The sequence below is a fragment of the Trichechus manatus genome, unplaced genomic scaffold, assembly GCF_000243295.1.
Source record: "Trichechus manatus latirostris isolate Lorelei unplaced genomic scaffold, TriManLat1.0 scaffold00007, whole genome shotgun sequence".
NCBI lineage: Eukaryota > Metazoa > Chordata > Mammalia > Sirenia > Trichechidae > Trichechus > Trichechus manatus.
In genome coordinates, this window is record NW_004443943.1 from 12,688,191 (window position 1) to 12,707,844 (window position 19,654).

Sequence of the window (19,654 nt, forward strand, 5' to 3'; positions counted from 1 at the left end):
TCCAAATATGATTTGGAAGAAAATAAAAATCTTTGTGAAGTTATGTTTTCTTCTTCCATCACCAAAATATAAATTAGTACTCTACATGTGTTTTTCCAATTTTGGCAATAGCATGAGTAATGCCATCAGGCCAAGACATTCTTTGTTGCGGTTGTTAGAGCTGCAGTATATCAAACTGTAACTTAATGTTATTGTGTTTCTTGAAGCTGAAATATTAAATCTTAAACTGCATATCTGGTGATTAAGAAGACAGATTCTGAATCCAAAAGCAAATAGAAAACTCAGTAACTTCTAAGTAGAATTAACCCTAGTGTACTCTCTGGTTTAGAAACTTACTTTTTACTTATTAAACAGCAGGTAATGTACATGCTGGAGCAAAAACATTCTTTGAAAAACATTATCAAAAATAGGATGCTTACATTTAAAAATAACCCTGATAAACCTAGGTTGTTCTCTGCACTTTCAAAATAGGTGATAGCACCCTGCTGGATCCTCCAAACTCACAAGATCCAGCTATGACAATCAGACAGAGAAATTACAGCAAGCAACGAGGGATAATACATACCCAGACAATGCCCCCACATTAACTTATCTTCTCACTCTCTAATCAAGAAAAGAATTCAGGGTCAAGAGTATAGCAAAGTCCCAAATATCCTAAGCCTCTACCTTAGACAATAAAGACACACATACACACACACACACACACACACACACACATTACTAAACCAAGAGGTTTAGTAATGGAACCTCACAGTCATGCTAATGTACTAATATTATTCATTTCTAGATGCCTAATATGGACCATTAAAATTTTCATCTCAGCCTCATTATAAATAACCATCCAAACATCTCCTTGTAAAAGATGAAAACCTCTGATATAAACTTCATTAATATCTATCACACTTTATAGCAGCCTTTGGAATTAAACCAGGGCTGTATCATTTCCCTGATAAACCTGCTACTGACAGTACTCAAAAAATAACCTAATTTACAAAAATGACAACTGTAACCAATCTGCCTTATTTACATAATACAAAGATGACAAAATACTCCATTCTACTAATCAGGATTAGGATTCAAATACTAAATCGTCTCTTATAAACATCAGATGGTTCTTATACTTTATTCCTTAGGGAATTATTTCCACTAGATTTTTCTTCTTTTGTTAACCAGTATCAATCACTTACGAGCCGTTGTAAACCTCAAGCTAATTGCTTTGTCTTGCTGAGTTTCAATTTCTGTAAGATAATACCATCAACTTTGTAGGGTGTTGATAGGATCAAAAATAATATGTGTCAAGCACCTTGCAAAGCACCTAACACACAGTAGGTCTTCAATAAACAGTAGCTATAATTGAGATGATAGACCTTGAAAAGTAATGTGTAAGTCTTTCAAAAGTCAAATGGGAAACTGACCTTCTGTACAAAGCTTTCTAAATACAGAATGTGTCTTGTAGAATTCATACACTTTATAAGTGATACTTTAAAGTCTAAGTAAATAACGTATTGAAAGGAATTGCAATACAAGAGCATCTACAGAGTTCTTCATCTGTTATAAACCACTATCTAGTCACCTATACTGAACCACAAAATCATATTGTGAATTGACATGGAGTGCTATTTCTGCTGCACTTGTTTTCTAATTGGGCTTTATTTTAAAACTGGAGAAACAAACTTTAATTAATGATATACAAATTACTTTATTTTCACTACAGTGTATTTTAAAAACATGAGAACGTGATTTAATTAATAATAATGTATCAATATTGGTTTATTCATTGTGAAAAAATGTACAAAGTAATGTGGGGTATACAGAAAATATCTGTACTATCGTTGAAAATTTTTTTTAACTCTAAAACTATTCAGAAATAAAAAGTTAATTTTAAAAACTCCAAAGTAACTCGAACCCTATTATTTCCCAGAGGGAAAGCCTGTAAAAGTGTCAGTGAGAATTTAGAATAGCCTTTTAAAAGAAGTAATATGTTCCTATCAATTAAAAAATGTATCCTTTCTTACAAAGTGTAGGAATTAACTCAGCTTTTGTGCAGAGTCCGTGAATTTCTAGGTCATCAACTTTCCATTCATAAACCTCACACATCCCAGCCTCTTAACTGAAAACTTAATCAGTATTCCGTGCTTTTAGAGAGATTCCATTCAGGGGCAAGGGAAAGAACATAACCTGCCCACCAAGATGAGACTGATTTTGTTTCATCATTGGAAGTGCTCACAAAAGCTGTATATTGAACAGATGTAGGAGACTCTGAAAGACAAAAAGTCTGCAAAAAGAGATGATGTAATGACAAGTGGTCCTAATGTCAATCATTACTCTGTTGTGGCAAGGTAAAGATGTGTTGCTGGTGAAGATTATATTGGGAAAAGAAATAGTTGAACTAACACTGTGTAGATCACATATAAATGATCAAGGAGACATTTTTTTTTGTGATCTGTCAATATATATTGAGTGTTATCATGCTTAAGCAATGGAAGATGCAATAATGGATTAAGATATATAATCCTTCGCCTGACTACACAACTTGGTGAGACAATCTCATAAGGCTTGTAACACTGTTTTGTTTAAGATTATCTTGTCTAGGTCAAAAGGAAATAATCACCACAGGTTGTAGAGGACCACAAGAGACAATGTGATATTCCTTCATGTCTTCCTCTATTTAATAAAGAGTTCATACATTAAAAAAAAAAACTTTAATTTGTTACATAAACTACCATTTTGAATTTTATGAGGTAAAGGAAGACAATTCACAAGACAAGCTATGAAGATAATCCTGTTTAGTCACTTTGGCTCTCAAGTTCCCCACTGGTGAAAGTCATTAGGCAAAGAAAATGGAACTGATCCTCAGTCTGCAATGCACTAATAATGCATGCAATAAGGAGAGAATCGCCTCTAATGCAATCTGTTGTATGCATTATTTACATCCTCGAGTGCATTAGTAAGGAATATGAGGAGCCAGGGAAAAATCAGTGGAGCCTGTTTGCTTTTTCTGATTTATTGGTATTGTTCTTGCATATTATGGCATATAAAAGGCATTTTCCCTGATGAAGTAGTACATGCTGTGCCTTCAAATTCTCGATGTATATATTCAATTCACTCTCTTCACACCTCTGGTTCAACTCTAGTCTGTCCAAAATGAGATGCTGATGACATGACAGAGATTTTTACCTATCCACCACCTGTCCAAAGGTCAATTTAAAAAATATCACTATATTTCAACTTTCTTTGCCAATGCGTTTTTAATCTCATCTGATGTCTTTTCAAATTACAATAACTAAGTCATTTTTCCTAAAGAAAACATAATTTTATCATTAAAACAATGGTGTCTACCGTCGGGATTTTGCATAACTCCAATTCAACTGAGACCAATATTCAATATTTGCTTTTAGTTAGTGGACATTGAGCATTTAGGCTGGCTGAATTTACCACTATGTCATTCCATGTATAGTAAGCAATGAGGAACACAAGTTGGCCTGCAAAGACACTTCTATCGGGATCACCCTCAGAATAGTACAGATATGCAACCCATGGAATTAGGAATAAATAAAGTCTTTTTTTTTTACTAAACTTATCAAAATTTTGTGATAAAAATTTACTAAACTTTGATTATAAAACTTTTCTAATTTACTTAATTCGTTTTTTGGTTTTTGGTCAAGATTAGCTCTTTATTCTCACCACAAGATGGCTGGGATGCCATCTATTTCAGTAAAAGAGTCTTTTAAATCTTTATACATTCTGATATAAAATTCCTTGCATTTCCCTTTATTCTCATAACAGGAAAACACCCCATACAACTAAGGATGATTAAAGCAATGTTACACTTAAACTGACAGTTGTGGAAAACCAGCACTGTGAAAATAGTCAAATGTTTGGTCTCTTGGTAATTGATTAGGGATTAAGAAACAATAGTTATTCCAAATATGCCTACATTAAAATATATTCTTTTTAGTACAAGTGGACAGAGACTTAAGAATAAAAGTCTTACTAGAAATACAAAAGAGATACTATGGTGGGAAATTAAAAAGTACATACAGAATACAATTTTTCTATTGATTTATATTGTTTTAAATGGGGAAAAGTCTCTGAGTGATACTTCTGAAACATCTTGGTGCCTAAGCATTACCCAGGGTCCTTGATAAAAATCCTTCATTTTAGCCTCACCCACAGAAGTTCTAATGCAGTAGCTGAAGCAGATCCACAGCTGAGAACCACACTCTGAGAAACATGATCCCAAGGGACAAAGGGGGTCACTTAGGTACAAAGATGATACATTTTTCATAAGTCTAAATGAAAGTAAAATTTACTGTGCTTAAGGGCTTTATGGTACATTATTTTATTTAATTCTCACAAGCGTATAAAGTGGTACAGTACATTCACAAGCATCTTTTTTTGCTACATGATGTCTCTGAGGTCCAAAGAATGTATATAATTACATCAAGAGGGGCAGCACTAGAACTGCGGTGCGTGTAACAGCAAAGCCCATACTTGCATTCACTTATGCATTTTTCTACCACTCCAGAATGGAAAAAAGCCTCCATCCTCTTTTTCTATCACTCAACATTCATGGAGACAAGAGGCAGCAACAAATCAAAGGAAATACTATTGCAACGCCTATTTTTGTGGGCATTCTGATGCACAGAATATTAATAAGACCACTGCACACATTATAAGGATCCTTTCTGAAAAGTCTCTCCTGTGGCCCTTTACGAAGGTTCACTTACTTGTCTATTCCACTAGCATTTTTTACCCTGTAGTGTTAGGGAGAAGTTTCTTGTCCTAACTTTGCAGCGGTAATAATGGTTAAATCCAAAAGAGAGAGGGAAAAGAAATAGGAAGGAAGAATGAGTTGGGAGAAAGAAAACTTGAGCATGAATGTTCGCAAGCATTTATACATTTATATTTGTGTATTTATGAGTGGGAAGAGATGGATGGTTTCATCTGGTCAAGGAGAAAGACAGGAGTCAAAAGAAAGTAGTCTTTAAAGTGATACATTAGAAAGAAATATGGCAAGAGAATAGATGTAAAATTTCAAAAACGTCAATATAAATGTACATCTATGTACGGTTGCAGCAGTACATTGACAAGGAACTGCTAGAAGTTCAAGTGGAATTCAGAAGAGTACGTGGAATGAGAGAGATCACTGCTGACGGCAGATGGATCTTGGCTGAAAGCAGAGAATAACAGAAAGATGTTTACCTGTGTTTTATTGACTATGCAAAAGCATTCTACTGTGTGGATTATAACAAATTATGGATAACTTGCGAAGAATGGGAATTCCAGAGCATTAATTGTGCTGATGTGAAAACTGTACATAAACCAAGAGGCAGTCATTTGAATAGAAAAAGGGGACACGAAGTGGTTTAAAATCAGAAAAAGTATGTGTCAGGGTTGTATCCTTTCACCATACTTATTCAGTCTGTATGTTGAACAAATAATCTGAGAAGCTGGCCTCCATGAAGAAGAATGTGACACCATGATTAGAGGAAGACTCCTTAACAACCTGCGATATGCATATGACACAACCTTGGTTGCTGAAAGTGAAGAGGACTTGAAGCACTTACTGATAAAGATCAGTATGGATTACACCTCAACACAAAGAAAACAAAAATCCTCACAACTGGACCAATTAGTAACATCATGATAAACAGAGAAAAGATTGACGTTGTCAAGCATTTCATTTTACTTGGATACACAATTAACACCCATGGAAGCAGCGGTCGAGAAATCAAACGATGTATTGCATTGGGAAAATCTGCTGCAAAATACTTCTTTTTAAGTGTTAAAAAGCAAAGATGTCACTTTGAGGACTAAGGTGCACCTGACTCGAGTCATGGTATTTTCAGTTGCCCCATATGCATGAAAAAGCTGCACAATGATAAAGGAAGACCAAAGAAGAGTTGATGCCTTTGAATTATGGTGTTGGTGAAGAATATTGAATATACCACAGACTGCCCGAAGAACAAACAAATGTGTCTTGGAAGAAGTACAGACAGAATTCTCCTTAGAAAAGAGGACGGTGAGACTTTGTTTCAGGTACTTTGGACATGTTATCAGGAAGGACCAGCACCTGGAGAAGGACAACATACTTGGTAAAGTAGAGGGTCAGCGAAAAAGAGGAAGACTGTCAACAAGATGGACTGACACAGTGGCTGAAACAATGGGCTCAAACACAGAGCAATGATTGTGAGGATGGCGCAGGACTTGGCAGTGTTTCATTCCGTTATACATAGCATTGCTATAAGTCAGAACTGACTTGATGGCACCTAACAAACAATAACAAATGTTTATTTACCCCCTAGTGTTTACTAACAATATTCTGCATGCAAAAGTATTATCATACTTGCAATAAATTATTCAAATTTTTATGAAAATTATATCTTAAATATTTATGGAAATTATTTTTCTAAGTATTTATGGAAGCTTGTATTACACAGCACAATCAGTATATTTTAAAATAAATATTTCAAATTTTATTCTTATCAGGAAACAAATCTGTTTACTACTAATAAGCCAAACTTATTCATGTATGAGAGAAAGGACTTATTTGCCTTTAGTATTATTAGGAAAAAACTTCTTTACTATAAGGGTTGAGAGAGCCTGAAATGTATCCAAATCCATAGTTTTCAGGTTTTGAAATCCTTCCTCACTTCCTCCTTCCCTCCCTCCTTTCCTTCCCTTCTTCCTTTATTGTTGGGAGAATGGAGGGTTGCTTGGGGTAAGAAAGGTAGATAGTTGTATCTAAAAATATAAAAAGTAGGATTGCTAAGAATCAAGACTAAGGTGCACCTGGCCCAAGCCATGGTACTTTCAATTGCTTCATATGCATGAAAAAGCTGAACAATGAACAAGGGAGACTGAAGAAAAATTGATGCATTTGAATTATGATGTTGGCGAAGAATACTGAATATACCATGGACTGCCAGATGAGAAAACAAACATGTTTTAGAAGTACAGCCAGAATACTCCTTAGAAGCAAGGATGGTCTTAAGACTTTGTCTCATGTACTCTGGACATGTTGTAAGGAGGCATCAGTCCCTGGAGAAGGACATCATGCTTGGTAAAGCAGAAGGGTCAGTGAAAAAGAGGAAGACCCTCAAGGAGATGGACTGACACAGTGGCTGCAACAATGGACTCAAGCATAACAATAATTACGAGGATGGCACAGGACCAGGCAGAGTTTCCTTCTGTTGTACATAGCGTCACTATGAGTCAGAACTAACTCGAGTACAAAACTTAAAACCCAGTAAAACAGAAAAACTTCAGGGATGCATACCAGGAAATGCTAGTTTTTGAGCCTCCCCAAATAAGTAACTTGATGTTCTGCTTTATGATAACACAGTTAAAGCCACTTTTCAGTTTTATCTCTACATATTTGCTTCAATAAAGGCAGTCTCTTGTTGCCTTTTTCTAGAAGTTTGGTTTCCCAAGTGAACTAAATATCTCCAAACAATAAAGTTACCAAATAATGAAAAACAGATAATGCCAAACATGTTTCAAAAATAGGAATGTGTTCTGTTCTCGATGTCATTTTTTGAGCAGCTAATAAATTTAATTAAAGAGTTTTGATTTAAAAATGTTACTGTTCATATGGTAAGGAAGTAGTCTTTCCTACTCAGCTGTTGGAACTACAGAACTATAAAGCAAAAAAGAAAAATATGACAACCACCCTTGTGTTTCTATAGCAACAAAGTATTCCTAGGGATCTCAGAAACAGTGAAAAAGAAAAAAAATATCAATTTCAGTTTCTCTTCCCCTTAGTAGTCTTACTAGTCTTACATACGTAATCATAAACCTTAACAAATATCTTTACTGCAGGAAGAATATGTGAAACAATAATACTATACTATCACTTCATCTGGAAACCCTGGTTGCATAGTGGTTAGCTACAGCTGCTAACCAAAAGGTCAGCAACTGAAATCCACCAGGTGCTTGTTGGGAACCCTCTGGGGCATTTCTACTCTGTCCTCTGGGGTCACTACGAGTTGGAATCAACTGGATGGCAACAGGTTTGGTTGTTTTTTTTTTTTTATCACTTCATCTTTGTATCTTTTGTTTTTTTTTGGTGGAACAATTCAAGAAGCATACACATTGCCCATAACAGTTAAAACAACCCGTGGGTGAGGCAAGAATCTCCCTTGTTCTCTGGGAAAAAAAAAAACAAAAGCAAAAAATGAAACAGAGGTCTTGGGGTATTAAGGAGTATACTGAAGGTCATACAGTGAGTTACTGTGAAAGCCTTGGTTTGAATATAGGACTCTTGACTATTCATGGATTCAACAAAGGTTCACTGAGGATCCACTATGTGCCAGGACAGTCCTGGGAACCGGGAATACAAAGATGAATACAATAATCTATTTTTTCTTTAAAATGCATACTGTCTAATTGAGGAAGAAACACAAGTATGACAATGATTAAGAAAAAAAGCATCAGGTGCTATTGGGTTACAGAGGAAAGATGAAGATAGTGTCTCTTGGAAGGCTTCATGGAAGAAACGATTCTTGAAAGATTCTTGAAGAAAATAAATGAGCAGGATTTATTTAGGCAAAGAGAGCATGGAAGAAGATTCTGGGAACAGGAAAGAATGCACAGAAGTGCCAAAGCAAGAAGGAGTATTCCTTTGGGGAATAGCAAGTCATATGGTAAGACTGGAGCAGAGTGCAGGAGCCAGGGCAGAGAATGAATCTAGAAATATGGACAGGGAATCCATCGTGACAAACTTTGTATTCAGGCCCAAGGAGCTACTAAGTTTCCCTGAAACCCATAGGGAGCCATTTAATGATTTTAAGCAGGGTGTGATATGGTTAGACTTTCATTTTTCAAAAATCACTTTGGCTGTCTTGTTGGGAAGAGACTGAGACAAGATTTGTAGCAAAGAATCCACTTTTAGGAGACTAATACAGGAATCCAGCTGAGAAACAACATTGATTAGACTATCCGTTTTTAGGGAATGCAGGTAGTTTATTATTTAAGACACTTAATTCTTTAGCCAATTCTTTTCCAATTCAGCTTTTTAATGTTGGTGGTTGGCACATGTAAGCATGCAAAAGACCTAGATTATTTTATCCATGGCCAAATAAAACAAAACAGTTGAATGGACATGGGGAATCAGGTGGAAAGGAGGAGTGTGTTGTCACAGTATAGGGAGAGCAATTAGGGTCACATAACAATGTATGTATAAATTTTTGTATAAGAGACAAACTTGAAATTTAAACTTTCACTTAAACTACAACAGTAAACAAAAAAATAAAACAATTAAAACAAAATAAAATACTGCTGCACTGGTTTCTGTTACAGTAGAAGAACTAATGTGAGGTTTTAATCTATGCAGTCACAGCTTTTATCATCAATTATTCCTTCTCCTTCTTGTAGTTCTTAAATAATTAGTGAAATCCCAAGACAGAACAAATAAGAGTTCAGCAAAAAGATTTTAAATGTCAAAAGAGTACAACGAAATGACCCGCTTTAAGCAAATCCTGGATGCAATTTAGTACGAAATAATCTGCTACTGTATTAGTTAAATGTGCCTTGAAAGGAAAAAAAGAAGGGAAAAATGTTTAACAAAGTTAATCTTTACTGTCTTTATTATGTTATTTCATGTTCATAATTTGTTGGTGTTAGCCATGCAATAATTTTCTATAGATTCAGACTAACAAAACTTGAAACTATTGTAGATAGAGGTAAATTGTGTTTTCTAGTGTCTCTAGTCTGCCTGCTGACAGGCGCCACATTGACAATACTTAAATTTCTGCCAGTGGAAATACTGCAGAGAAACTTCATGGTGAATAATTGATGAGATTGCTACAATGTCAGTCTTCCAAGGGAGAGAAAAGAGGTTTGATTTCAGAAGAGCCAATATCACTTATGAAAATTCATACCAGTTTCCAACTGATGACCTAGATTGAGTGAAAATTAATTGGCATTTTATATCATTTCTTATGAGTTAAAGGGGTATGGTCAAAATAAGTGGAGGAGTGTTGACTTGATTAGATAAAGCAATTTCCAGGCAATTTTCTCAAGTAAGAAACTTATTTGTTCCTGTGAACATAATATTTGCAACCGTGGTAACCTGAATTGAATGACATTCAGAATTTTGGTCTAGTTATATAATATGTGAGAGGAAGTGCAGAGCGGGAAGAGCCCTTCATTATTACAGACTTGGTGTGTCCAGAGAAGGTATGCTAAAACAAACACTACCAGCACCACCACCACCACCAACAAAAAACCCAGCAGCTCTCTCCCATCATTAAGTCCAAAGCTTTGACATTCTTGTTACTCACTAAATGTGCACAAAATACAAATAAAGTAAAATAGACATTTTAGAAATGACTTCTTTTTTTGAAATTCAAGAAAAATATTGCTAGTTCAAGTTAGGAAGGGTGTTTAAGGATTTCCTAGAGTGTTTATATCACAGACCTTTAACATAATCATCATCTGAGATAAAAGATGGCAGTATTTTCTTATTTTTAAATAAGAATAACTGGGTTTATAGGGTGTGTATTTCTCAAGATAAAAAACTATTTCTAAAGTCAGTCAAGGGAAAAATGAGATGTGGACAAATACTAAGAATAATCAGCTTATTCACAAATGTATTGTCACTCCCTTATTAATAAGGAAAAAAATTGGTCCTCATACCAGTATTGTTAAGGGAAGAATAAGATACACAATGACTAATTTAAAAGCCGAAACTAAGGTACAATATTGAAAAGTAAACTAAGGCTTTTAGAATAGTTAGTCAACGCCATAAAGGAAAAAGAAAAGTGCTTCAAATAAGCACATTAGGATCTTTTCATTATTAAATATGAAAAACAATTATCTAGGATATAGTTGAAAGAGTCTCACTCATTTACTAATTTTTCAGTGATAGAGGAGGTTCAAATAAAGATATCCACAGACCACATGGACTGATGCCACCCTTTCCTATTCTTTATATGATCACCATTTTGAATCCCTATATTGGGAAGCCTATAGTGAATATTTATCTGCCACAGCAAATAGAAAAATTCTCCTTGTTGAGTAACTTATCTGTACAATCGTGCATAGTTTATTAAGTTAGATGACCAGTTATATTCTGCTTCTTACAGATTTTTTAGGACCAGATTCTTAAATATGACTATATGGCCTGATTACTGAATGAGCTATCTTTATATATCAAAATAGCTACATTACATTGCTAGCCCAGGATAATAATTAGCAAATCATCGAATAAAAGTTCCAGTAGAAAGCAAAAATCGATTTTGGACCCTTGTAGCACAGTGGTTAAATGCCTGGCTGCTAACAGAAAGGTTGACGGTTCCAACCCATGAGCTGCTCTGCGGGAGAAAGATGTGCAGTCTGCTTCCGGAGCAGTTCTATTCTGTCCTATAGGGTGGCTATGAGTTGGGATTGACTTGATGGCAACGGGTTTGGTTTTTATTTTTTTATAATAATTTTTTATAATTCTAATAACTAACAAAGCTAAAACAAATTGAAATTCCTTAATATAGGATCTTTATATATCAATCATAAGTGAGGTCCAAATATTTGAGGTATAGTATAAATAATCTCTGGAGCATAAAATCTAGAGTTGTCCACATGAAATGCATATTGGTTGCAAGTCAAGTACCTATAATGTGTTTGCCCTTGTGATGAAGTGTTAAGAATTTGTTTATCTAACAGGCATCTGTTAAAATGCACAATTGTAAACGTTATATTATTTTTCATATGTCTGGATTTGGATGTTTCTTCATTAATAAAAATGTTAAGAGTCTTCCTAGATATTAGTTGACCATAGCATACACTTCCAAATATAAAACATTTACCTTTAGGTTCATTTTCATTTACAGCTGGAAAATTTTAACAAAATTTGGATATTGTACTAATGTTATATTCTTTAGCATGATCAATTTGAGACTTATGCTTGAAACTACAGGTTTTTTTTTTTAAAATGCTTTCTTGATATATGCGGCATCTGTCTATTAGAACTCACAAAGACTTCCATGCTACCTCAGTTTCAGCTGCTTTGGAGAAGAATGGCCCATCTCTTTGAGTCTCAAATTGTCTCCGTATCTTTTAAAGACTATTACAAATATACTATACAAATTTTATGAAAATCCATGTAACCACCCAAAATTAATTTCATTTATGTTAAAATAGAGGCGATTTTGGAAAATAGCAACCTTGAAAACTAACTGGGATTCTGTATCTAACAAAAGTTTATTTCCAGGCATTTGGGAAAATAAGGAGGGGAAATAAGGACCACGACCACTATGGTCATCCAAGACAGTAAATACGTATCTCATAATGATCTCCTTTTAGCATCTGTATTATACATTTTTTTAAATTGAGCTTTCCTAAGAAAATAATTTAAAAAAAAGAAAATAGCAAAATAAAAGACAGAACATAACGTCACCTCAAACTTTGTTTAGAACATAACCTCCTTAATAAAAGACTTAAAAAAATAATAATCTAGACAGAAAAGTTTATTTCTAACTACAGCTGGGACATTGTGGGAATGTCAAAATGTTCAGAAATAAAGAAAACTTCATAGTTCCACATATCGAAACTCAATAAGATGACAACTTTATTTTATAAATTTTGTGTTACCACTTCCCACAGTTCCTAGCAGAGAGCTAGTCATGGGAGGAACTGTGTGGATTCATGTATAATGAGTCATTAGTGATACTTCGGGAAGAGTGGAATGCTATTGAAGGGGACACAATTCCATGATGACTGGTAAATTAAGTCTTGGTTATAAATGAATTCGATAAAGTCTGGAAATTTAACATTGTGATTGTGAAATAAACAAGTAATGTGCCTGACTGAGTGAAAACAACAACAAAAAGAAAACCGTCCTTGCAAGGACAATTTCCCAGTCCTCACTAACAGTTTATGCTAAGCTTTTCTTAGACACTCCTAAGGGAAAGGGCATTATTCCCTTATTAGAAGGCTAAAAACTTGGCACTTTCTCTAAAAAGGTCAATAGGCCACTTGACATAAAAGGCATAACATTAGCTTCATCACCCTAACCTTAAGATACTGTGACACTTTATTGTTCAAACATGGAAAGCCACAGGCTAATCATGCTTCACAGGCAAACAAGGTCAACTTAATTAGGTCACACAAAGATGTTAGAAGGGGAAATGCAGCATCTTTAAGAAGATAATCTGATTTTGAAAATAGGTGTCTAGTGTGAGAACACTGCAATTTAGTAATTTTTTTCCTCAAGTGTAACAATGCTTTTAAATTCAGATACTAGAGATTAAATAATAAACCCAGAGCAAATAAGTAGCTAGGTAATTATCGTAAACCAAGAGACACCCCAGTAGACACATGAAATTGAATAAATTTTCTAGATTTGTCTGGGGGATGGGATGGTTGGTAGAGGGCAAAATGATGCTCTGCTTCATAAAATTTAAGCGTCTCCAGGTCTGAGGGATGAAAAGAACGACATATATCATGGTCACTCCTGGCTGAAGCCAATCAACAAAAGGGATTTTTTTGGACATCTCTTAATATATTCTTAGGATGAAACTGTAATTGCTTCTTGAACTTAAATTCTGCAAGAACATTTTCTATCAGATAAATTAAAGCAAGAAGCAAACCTTTCCAGAAAGTGTTATTTTGGGCTTTCACACCAAAACCTGAGATTTATACAAGATTCAGCTAAGTCAACAAACTCTTGTAGTTTTACGCGAATCAAAGGACTGAGCCTCTGGAGCTCTGTCCAAAACTGAATACTGAGTTTTGAAAAGGTGTTAAAACCACTACAAGGCCAGTATACCCAAAGAAAACCAAAGTAGGTAGCTCAAATATCTCAATAAATACAAAGTAGAAGGCTACAGTGCTTTTTAGATACTTTACTGAGTACAGAAACATAGTATAAAGGAATCAGTTGTTAGTCTGAAGCACACAGCAGGTGTCCAGTAAACACCAAACCATTAGATAGGCTAAAAAATAATAGGAAGAACAGCCCTAAGCATTCAATACAGACTTACTGACTCACTCAGTATTTATCAGCCAGCATTTATCCATTTTTAAAAATAGATAGGCCTTGACAGCATGCAACTTTTCTGGTTTGTGGCATGCCAAAATACTGCTTAGTGTACCTGAATGAATCCTAAATCAGGGCTTAGATTCTGCTATTAGCTTCCTATGGTTTTCTTAAATGACCTTGGGTAAAGTCTCTGAAATCCTTAGCTTGTTTTGTCCATCATAAATACAAGTATTAGAACATCACCTCAATCTATCTCATAGGGCCATTGTAAAGAACAAACGAAAAATGTGAGATTTGCAAAATGTTGTATAAATCCATTATAATTAAGGCAGATTACTTCTAAAGTAGACAAGCATAAAATAACTCAAAACCCACAGCCGTTGAGTCGATTCTAACTCATAGCAACCCTATAGGACAGGGAGGAACTGCCCCATAGGGCTTCCAAGGAGCAGCTGGTGGACTTGAACTGCCAACATTTTGGTTAGCAGTTAAACGTTTAACCACCGTGCCGCCAGGCCCCAGGTACAAGATAAGGATTCACAAAAAAAAAAAATTTTTTTTTTTTTTTTTAAAGTATATGTTTAAGACAACGAGCTTGGACTTAGCAGTTAAGACATAGATTCACTGTGTTCTGTTTTCTGGAGACAGGAGCCCTTTGTTTTCCTCTGAGTTAAAAAGGTCAGCAACCCCCAAGTTATCATCAGGGGGGCAATACAGAAAATGCTGACCTAACCTTGGAGGGAGCTTTGGCTTCTGGAACACTGTGCCTCACTATTGCCACTGTTCTTTTGGAGGGTCAGAATGGAATGGAAAAGAGTTTAGGCAAAGTGAGTCATCAGGGAAGGTACAAATTCTTCATTGGGGTAAATATTAAGAAACTGTACTCTTTCAGTCTGGGAAATCAAAAGGTTAAGGAAAAAAAAATGAATTAACCCTTAATAATCAAGAAGCATATGGATATGAGAAACAAGAATTCATTAACCAATTTTGGGGTGACAGTCCTTAGTCTCAAACGGCAGAAAAATTTAAAAGGGGGCAACAAAAGAGAATAATAAATTGCACACAGAAAATTTAAAAAAATGTTTATTAATTTAAGAGGCAATTCAAGGTGCATTAACAGGATTGGGGGACTATGGAAATTTACAGATGATAAAATTTTAATAGGTTGTTAAGAGAAGCTGGGGCATATACTTAGTTTTTTGAGATTGATAAAAAAAGACTATTATTCACTCACCAAATATCACCAGGAAACTACTATTAGAAACTGGGTGCTGCAAAGATCTGCATCCAAATAAAGTCAATTATTTTTCTAGCTGCCTATAAGCTTTAGAAAGGCTTGGGTTAAACCATATAAAACCATATAAAATTGCTCAAGTTCCACCATATCAGCAATTTCATAGTAACTTGAGCTCCTACTATATTAAAAATATTGAATAAATAAATGAATGAAGGTAGATGTTTTGACATATCTTTTACAGAATGCTCAGAGTTCTGACTGATAGGAAAATACATTTGTAGACATGTGTGTTCTCATATGCTCAGTTGCCCGGCTTTGACCTAGCTAGACACTTTCAAGTTTAAAACCTCTTAGACTTACATAAACAATTTATTCCTTGCCTATGCGTATACCCTGTGATGAATATAAAACAAGTCTGGGATGAGGCCCTTATTCTTAGTGTGGTTACTGCCCCACTGGTAGAGATGAGATCTACACATCCAAAATACGTAATGACATTGGCCCTAAAGAGTTGCATAAAGACTTGTACCCATTTGAGGTTAGAATAGAAAATTATCAGTCTGGCCCTGAACAGTTCCAGTAAACTTTCATGGATAAGGCAGGAATTGAGCTTACCTTGATTTTTGAGTGGAATTTATAGTCACAGAGTGTAAGGGGAAGGCTTTTTTTTTTCCTATTGTGCTTTAGATGAAGGTGTACAGAACAAATTAGTGTCTCATTAAACAATTAATACACATATTGTTTTGTGACATTGGTTGCCAACCCCATAATATGTCAACACTCTCTCCTTCTCGACCTTGGGTACCCCATTTCCATTCATCCAGGTTTCCTGTCCCCTCCTGCTTTCTCGTCCTTGCCCCTGGGCTGGTGTGCCCATTTAGTCTCATATACGTGGCTGAGCTATGTTTATTGTTTTATGGGCCTGTCTAATCTTTGGCTAAAAGGTGAACCTCAGGAGTGACTTCAGTACTGAGTTAAAAGGGTATCTGGGGGTCATACTCTTGGGGTTTCACCAGTCTCTGTTAGAGCAGTAAGTTTGGTCTTTTTTTTGTGAGTTTGAATTTTGTTCTACATTTTTCTCCAGCTCTGTGCAGGACCCTCTATTGTGATCTCTGTCTGTGGTGGTAGCTGGGCACCATCTAGTTGTGCTGGACTCAGTCTGGTGGAGGCTGTGGTACTTGTAGTCCATTAGTCATTTTGATGAATACTTCCCTCGTGTCTTTGGTTTTCTTCATTCTCCCTTGCTCCAGGCAGGGTAGGACCAGTGGAGTATCTTAGATGGTTGCTCACAAGCTTTTAAGACCCCAGATGCTACTCACTAAAATAGGAGGTAGAACATTTTCTTTATAAACTATGTTATACCAATTGATCTAGCTGTCCCCCAAGACTATGGTCCCCAGCCCTCAGCCCAGGAATTTGGTCCCTCAAAGAATCTGGATATGTCTATGAAGCTTTCATGACCTTGCCTTGGCCAAGCTGTGCTGACTTCCCCAGTGTTGTGTACTGTCTTACCCTTCACCAAAGTTACCACTTATCTGTTATCTAGTTAGTGTTTTCCCCTCCTCACCCCTTCCCTCCTTTGTAACCATCAAAGATTGTTTCTTTCTGTGTGTAAACCTTTTCATGAGTTTTCATAATAGCGGTCTTATACAGTATTTGTCCCTTTATGATTGACTTATTTCACTCAGCATAATGCCCTCCAGATTCATCCATGGCGTGAGATGTTTCACAGATTCATCATTGTTCTTTACTCTTGCATAGTATTCCATTGTGTGTATGTACCATAGTTTGTTTATCCACTCATCTGTTGATGGGCGTCTAGGTTGTTTCCATCTTTTTGTTATTGTGAATAATGCTGCAATGAACATGGGTGTGCATATGTCTGTTCATGTGATGGCTCTTATTTCTCTAGGTAATATTTCTAGGAATGGGATAGCTGGATCGTATAGTATTTCTATTTCTAGCTTTTTAAAGAAGTACCATTTGGTTTTCCAAAGGGGTTGTACCATTTTGCATTCCCACCAGCAGTACATAAGAGTTCCAATCTCTCCGCAGCCTCTCCAACATTTGTTATTTTCTGTTTTTTTGATTAGTGTAAGTATTGTCAGAGTGAGATGGTATCTCATTGTAGTTTTGATTTGCATTTCTCTAATGGCTAATGATCAGGAGCATTTCCTCATGTGTATATTAGCCACCTGAATGTCTTCTTTGGTGAAGTGTCTGTTTATATCCTTTGCCCATTTTTTAATTGGATTATTTGTCTTTGTGTTGTAGAGGTGTTGGATTTTCCTATAGATTTTAAAGAAGCGAAAGCATTTTTAGATGCAAGATTTAAGGAAAGAATGAGTTTCATCTGATGAGCAGCAGAGAAGCCATACTAGCCGTAAGACAAGACCTGTCTTGGAAAGTGGAGGAAAAAACTTGGGACAGGTAGAATGAAATCTCTATGCAAATGGTGGTAGTTTCTATTACCTATGCGGCCATATGCAAAAAATCTTAGTAACATCTATGTCAGCTTCATCTGTCAAGTGTGTGGTGGGGGATAAAAGGTTGAGACTCACTGGGTTACTTGCAGAATCACCTACCTGCATGTGGATGTTATGTTTCCATTGTAACCTAAGATTACTCCAGAGCTTTCAAACAGCCTCTCCACACTGTTAATGAATCCTGAACCTGTGTCAATCAAAATGCTGTTAACCAAACCTTTCCGTGGGGGTTATGCAAATTATAGTCCCATCTTTCAGGACTTTTAAACCCTTCATTGTTTTGCAGATGTTATTAGGAATTGCTTCAACATTAAGACATTCATCAACTTGACAAGCAGGCTATATATCCTCAATTATGTTAATAGTAAAGATGTTGGATAGGACAGGGCCAAGTTCAGAACTCTGTTACTCAACATTACAAGACAACAACCCAACTCCACTGGAGTTACACTGATCCCAGAGAAGGCCACAGAGTGTGGTAATAAGTACCTGACTTAGAAATTAAGAAAAAGTTTCTAATACCAGCAGTGCCGCACTGTGTGTGTTTGTATATTTGTGTGTATATGCATTTGATCAACCAAGGTACTCAGTCCTGATGCTCCTAATTTTATCAACCAAATGAAGAATCATAGAAATACTAATGTTTGCAGGATCATGGGTGTTCATTAATCTAATGTTCTTTTATCATAAATTTGGAAATAGTCCCAGAAAGGCTAAAGGTATCACAAAAAGAGATATGAAAGAAAGGCTAAGGCCACACAGAAAGAGAAGCAAGTCTCCAGATGGCTAGGCTGGTACTTTCCTTTAAGTCACAGTCAATTAGAAAAATTACAAGAATATGAAGTGGTGTCTAACCAGATTGCTTCAATACAGTTTGTAGGTCATCATGGCTTTTAGGTGCTGCAGGTAAAAAGGTGACTGTAAAAGAAAACTTAGTATATCATAAAATGATGAACCACAGCAGCCTGAGTAAGCACTGGTATGAGTCAAGCAGAGAGTGAAAAACAAAAAGGAAAAAAAAAAAAATTAGAAGTCCATTCACTTCTGTATCAGTGGTGCCTACTTATTTTGTTTTTTAATCACAGAATATGGAAGATAGTCACTTGGGGAAGGATAGTAATTGGCCATTCACTTGTAACGGTTGGAAACAGGCAGTGTACCCTAGCATTCCCACTCATTAACTGATCACTAAACCACTCCAAGCCTCACTCATTTAAAAACAAGGATAACAATAATCTCCTTCAGAAGGTTATTATTGGGATAAAAATGGTGGAGGCATGTAAAGTAATTGAGACACTGAGTATTTCAGACATATTAGCTATTATTACATTTTTCTTGGTTCAAACTCTCAGAATTCTCTATGTTCCTTCTTCTATTCAGTCTAGCACTTTCTAGAAAAAGTTAGAGGGCAATTCACATAATTGCTTGGCAAGGAAAATGCTCTATGCTTATATGGGATTCTCTGTTTGTTGGCTAACTCCATCAATCAAGGGGTTCTAAAGGAGATTTGTCTCATCTGCGATTTAAACCCTCCCTGTGATTACCATATAGGACCAATGAAGAGCCTGGGCTGAAAGGGTTCAAGAGACTGGAGCATATCAGGTGGCACAGAACAAGTCAAGGCCATAGGAAGTTTAGCAGGATATCAATTCCATGAAAAGGGTTATTCAAGCTTGTTAAAATGGAAAAAAGTTTAATAAGCACTATCTGCTTGATTTTACGTTTTTAGGGCAAAAAAAGATTTTTGAAATTACCAGTTAAAATAAGTTGAAAGGAAACAGGTTATCAGTTAAATGGCATTTCTTAGCCAAATATTTGAAGATTAATCTATTCCGAAAATAAAACAGCTAATACATGTTTCCCCTAAAAATAAAAGTTCATTCTCTTTATCTTATGTATTTGGAATGGAAACTATAGCAAATACGAGTAATCAATATAAGTAGAATTAAG